The following is a 5993-nucleotide window of genomic DNA, read 5'->3' as shown; positions in this document are numbered from 1 at the left end:
CGAGATGGGTTGAGGGTGGAAAGCTCCGGGAGGCCTGTGGGTCCCCAAGTCGAAGGCCCACGGCGCTGTGATCAGTTTAGAGACCCGGGCCGGGGAGTCTGAAATTTTGCGCCGCCTTCGGAGTCGTGGAACAAGAAAGTTGCCCAGATCTCGCCTCCAATCATTAATTAAAGCGCCATTCCCGTGAAAAAGGCCCTGAAAACTCTGACCTGGAGCCTCCCAGCTCTCGCTCACTGCACCGGCGCGCAAAAGGGAAGCTGGCAAGTCCCAAACCTCTATCTCAGGGTTTTATTGCAGTTTAATTGGGTCTAACCCGGAGGCGGGCCGCGGGCCGCCGCCCAGGCCGCCCACACCGCTCCCGGGGCTCCTGTGCCCTCCACCCCCGCCTCCGACCACCCGAGGTGGGCTCGAGCCTCCTGGCCCCCGACCCAACCTTCGCCGCCTCGCCTCCCGCCTGCTACTCCAGACCCCAAATTCAAGGAGCAAGTTGCCTTTCATCCGAGGGGGCCCGCGGCGGGATTTTTTTTTTTTTTTCTTTTTTTTCCCTGAAATTGAGCCAAGAAGGCTCCCTGGCCAGCGCCGAGGGGGTACGGACAGTGCCAGTCTCCTCCCGGGCGGGATCCTGGAGCCTGGAGCTGAGATCTGGCGCTGGAGGCCGACTCCATGCTGGGGATAAAGGCTCAGCCCAGACCTGGGGGCTCCAAAAGATGATGGGGTGGGGAGGTGGATCCTGACACAGGATTTGGTAGCTGACAAGGCAAAAAGGAAATTCGATCCTGACATTAACTCTGCCTCAGGGAAAATTCTTTTAAGCTATGATAGTTAACTTTAGGTTGACCAAACACCTCAGATATGAATGTAAATAAATTTGTATACATATGTGTGTACATTTCCTCAAGATACGCTGGATTTTAAAAGGGTGATGAGCCAGAACAGCTCGTGAGAGAGAGAGATTGGAGACATGCGGGTCCAGAGGAAACCCAGGGCCAGGGGTCTTTCCACTTGCAAAAGTCCCGAGTCCTGATGGACACCCAACAGAGGGAGCTGTGACGGGCAGAGGCTGGACCATGAGACTCAACCTTCAGTTTGAGGGCTTGTGTTTCGGATTGTTACTGAAATTTAGCAGATAGAATCTTTGTTTCCATAGAAAAATCACACACCAAAAAAAGCATAGCCTGGAATTGGGCCACTCTGAGAAAAATCCCTGACCTGCTGTTGAAAATATTCCGACTTTTAAATGAATGTTGGTGTGGAAGACCAAACTAAGTCTACCAAGCTCCCCCAAAGACATTAAATTGATTGTGTAGTTAGAAAGATATAGAGACAGAGAGAAAAAGAAGAAAGGGGTACAGGGAGAGAGGAAGTTGGGAAGGAAGCAAGGAAAGGATGGAGAGAGGGAAAGAAAGAGAGAAATATATATATATGTACATAGAAAGGCCCTCTACCCTGAGCTTCCTTCTTCTCTAACAGATTTTTTCCAGCAATATACTCAGTGTTGCCCTTTTGCTAAAAAATGAAACTCTCTATGAAAGCAAAGATGGTTCGACATCCTTTCAGGCATCAAAGAGGGAAAAAAGTAGTTTTACACATGAATAACATTTAAAGCTTAGTTATAGGGGTCCCAGGTAGAACCTCAGATCTTTTATTCCCTTTTTTCTTTTTCTCAGTCATGATCCTAAGGAATAGAATGTTTTTTAAATTCAAGACCTTCCCATATACATGAACTACACAATTTTCCATTCCAATGTCCTTTTCTCTCCTCACTCTGAGGATCACCATGGGATATACTCTGATACTATAGTTTCATGGGAAACACCAATTACTTCTTTGGGGAAGGACTTAACGTTCCTGATTTGATTGTGAATGTCTCTCGTCTATGTCCACAGGGGCAAGGATGAGTTTGGGCACTGCTTTTGCAGACAGGAATCATAGTTCTCTTGAATCACACAAATTGCTCTCTGTTTGTAAATAATCCACTTCAGACTACTTCATTCCTGCCTTCAGAAAAACAGTGGAGTCAACTCTGATCATTAATGGAGCCTTTAGCTCTTAACTCATGGTTAACTTGGCAAATAATGTTTCTAAAGAGAAGCTTGTAAGAGAAACTCATTTCCAGGTCAGACTTTCTCAGTTTCTCTCCCACGGTGTGTCACAAAGAGAGCAGTATCATCGTAATAAAAACAATGGAAAGCTGAGATGGCATACCTGCACAGCAACCACGTTTAATATAAAAAAAGAACTGTTCATAGAAATGGACAAGGAAAGATATCCCTAAGCATGGTAAGCAGTGATGCCGAGGTGTGAGAACCACTGGTACTGCGGCGCTCTGTGGGCGCATCCCTCTGACATGGGCGGTTGGGTGATGCTAGGAGATGGCAGGTTTGTCCGTGGCGTGTGTGGGTTATTTCTTCTCTCCTTGCATTTTTAGATTTCCTTTTACCACACAGTACTAAGCGATAGGGAAACATGGATGCTTTTCTTCAAATGCCCAACTTGGATAATCAAACAAATGAAAGGACAAATATCTGTGCTCTTGCCTCAGGATGCTCCCATCTCTGCACCTGTAACTCAGAGAATGAAAACACTGGTTATTTATGTTGTCCTTTCTGCCTCTTGGATCTCTAGTGAGTTGACCCGGTTTTTATAGCCCTTTTACCAAAGCCATGAGGATTCTTCCCCTCACTTCACCTCCCCCCGACCCCACAAGTGAGTGGCTTAGGAGGGGATCTGTAACTGGGATGAAGCAGCTGTTGGCTCCATGCCGTCCTCTAACTTGATTATTCTTTGGACACGTTAGGCAAGCATTAGTGATTGATAATGACGCTAATTAACCCCTTTCCTTTCCAAACAGTAAACTGCTGCCAGCAGGATGCTACAAACAATAAATATAAAGCACTGCATACATCAATATCTGTTTAAAGCACAACTTCATTTGGGCACATTTAACCACATTGCTCTCAGTTAACAATTCGCTATTTATTCAAGCACTTCTCCAAAAGCCGGAGGGGGCATGCGGAGGAAGGGAGAGGGTTAAGAAAAGGGGCCTGTGGCTTTAAGACCACAAAATGCTGTCATACCTGTCAGCTGCAGCAAAGTTGAGCTCTAATGGAAACCATGCGTAATTTTTTTTTTTCAATTTCAGGTCAATACTTTTTTAAAAACTTAATTAATCCAGTTCTGTTCTTAACCTATTTAAACTTAACACAAGGCTGATGACCACAGATGAGATTTTTTTTTTTTCCTTTGTGAAGAGGAAAGCAACTCTCCTATCTGACCTGGAATTATGATGCATTTACTTTTGATTGAGAAAGGAAGGGGGAAACATTGTTTTGAAAAGAGTGGTGAAATTTAGATTTTAAGCAGGATTTGGGGAAACCAGGGCAAATTTGATCTGATTGTGCAAGCCAATACAACCTGAGTTGTAAAGAAATGTATGTTAAATTTGAAGTTTTGATAAATGAATATTCCTAGCAAGTGAATAAAATGTATTCAATTAACTAAAACCCTGTGCACTTCTGAACTGAAGTGGAATCGACTGTAATTGATTTATTTGAAACCAGAGGTTAAGGACTGAATTAGCTAAGTACAACTGGGTATTTCAAGCCACTGACTTCTCAAATGTCAAATCCCTTCTATTTTAAATATTATTTCAGCTGCGGGGCATTGCAGTCCTGATGGTAGTTCCATCAAGAACTCAAATTATATTAATATTCGATTTTGGGGAGGCGTGGATTGGATTGTGATTTTTAAAGGGTGTTGGAGAATAGAAGGGGTAATGATGACTACCAAACTGGAAGGAGCCTTGTGTTGCCATAAAAATCGGTCTTGGTAATCAGCACAGCCTAGCAAGCATCCTTATCATTCAACTGTGTATCCTAACTTGAGTTAATCCAAAGAGAATCACTGTTGTTAGTATATAAGCACCTGACCTGTCAAGTAATCACCATGTGTTTTAGAAAATTGGTCACAACAGAGAAAGCCCAGATCCATGTAGCCATAAAAGTCATTTTTAATAATAACCCTTCTGATCCCCCACCCCTTAAAAGTATGCATAGCTTCTTTAAATGTGTTGTTTAAAAAAAAGAAAGAAAAAGTGACAATATCATGTTCCGCCAAATGTCCAACTACAGAATAAAAACAACTAATTCTGTGCATTTGGAAACCATTGTTTATCATGACCTTGTCATACTCTAACCCACTATTTCCTTCTGTCTTTCTCAGGATGCAAGGATTATACTGGGTTCAGGTTTTCCAACATAACAAGCATCTGTAAATCCAGATATGAATGAATGGTATTTAATAAGATTGTTTTCATTTTAAAATGAGTATTTATGTGTCATTGGAGAAAGACTAGCAATGTATGGCTGTTTATGAATGCTATTGTGCCTGAGGTTAGGATCCCCCACACAATCTGAGATGCAGCCAAGAAAAACAGCCTTGATAGACAATGCTTCACTTCACCTGCTACGATGCTGTGTGCATTTCATTTCTGTCAAGAGTATGTACAGTTAGGGTTCATTCGCCTCATTATTTTGTTACATCTACGTTACAGTTAACCAGTCTCTCTAGGAAATAATAAATAACCGCTTTAAAAAACAATTGCTGCATTTCGAGCTGAGGATACACTTTCCATCTGAATTTTTTTTTTCAAACCCACCATTGTTATGAATTCTCTGGCTTTGGAAAATAGAATTTAGACTCCACCAACTCTCATTCGTCTGTCGAGATTGATTTTCCCCTGCCTTCCATAAGGAGATTAGAAAGCAAAAGGCTGCAAAATGGACACTGTCTAATGTTTTCTTCTTTAGTCCTTCAGAATGTCAAACCGGAAGAACAAATGTTGCACCCTTTCCAGTATGTATACATAGACACTTTCCCTATGACCTCTCCTGTGAATCTTCCAGCTAACCACCTCCACTTTCTTCTTTAAAAACCATTAAAAAAATCCTCCTTACTTCCAAAGCAAAGACTTTCCAAAGCAGTATACACAGGCTCGGAATTGGCCATTTTTCACACACAGGAAGTCCTTTCGGTAAGAGCTAAGTGCTAAGTCAGGTCTGCAGGGGCAGGACCCCCAGCCCACCCCCCCCCAAAATTCCCTCCACCCCAGAGAACGTTTTGTATCTCTTAAAGGTCCTAGGAGGAGCCCATGTGGTGACTGAAAGGGGTGGGTGGGCATTTAGGGGGCTGGAGGAAAAGATTCTGGGAATCTACAGACATTCCCAGTCCCCTCTGCTGCCTCAAGAGCTACTAAGAACAGCCCAGTAATGAATTCATCTCTAAATGAAATATTAAAATAAATGGGAGGCAATTTGCCCTCTCTGTCTCTGCTTTCCGTACATTTCTGCCACTCTTCCCAGAAAACTAGGGCCAGTTCTAGCTCATTTGCATGTCTTAGCCACTGAGAAGCCAGGGCAAGTTAAGTGAATTTTGAAGTGGGTATTTCCTTTGTGCTAATGAACCAACAATTTAAATTTCAGTTATCCTCTGAGACAGATTCCCAAGTAGTTATGAGGGGCAAGTGGGAGGTTCCTCTGGCCTGTTCTCCATCTTCCCTGCCATTCTTTAGGGTTTGGCTCTGAAGATTTTATATTTTGGTTTTCAAAACACAAATGAAAACCTAAAGGGTCAACATAATAAAATATAACTTTATTTTTAATAGTAAAATTAATGTTTCTAGTAAGGAAAAGATAGTATGTCATTCCTTGAGCAGTACACACAATCTTTTATCCAAAAGAATATATTGGGTTTTATTGTGTCATTTGTCTGAATACAGACTCAATGGAATATCTAAATGATACCCTGCTCTGAACTCCAAGTTGAAAGTAAGTTTTTATTATACTTAAGGGAAACAGTGGGTTCAGCTGCTTATTGCAAGGAGCAATTGCCAAGGGAGAGTTAAACTCAATTACTGTAACCATACTGAATAAAAAATACTGCCAAGAACAAAAATACGCCTGGGTAAAGACAGCTACTGAATAAAAAAATCGACA

This window comes from Ovis aries, chromosome 20 (genome assembly GCF_016772045.2).
Source record: "Ovis aries strain OAR_USU_Benz2616 breed Rambouillet chromosome 20, ARS-UI_Ramb_v3.0, whole genome shotgun sequence".
In the NCBI taxonomy this organism is placed as follows: domain Eukaryota; kingdom Metazoa; phylum Chordata; class Mammalia; order Artiodactyla; family Bovidae; genus Ovis; species Ovis aries.
Note: the sequence above shows the minus strand (reverse complement) of the source record.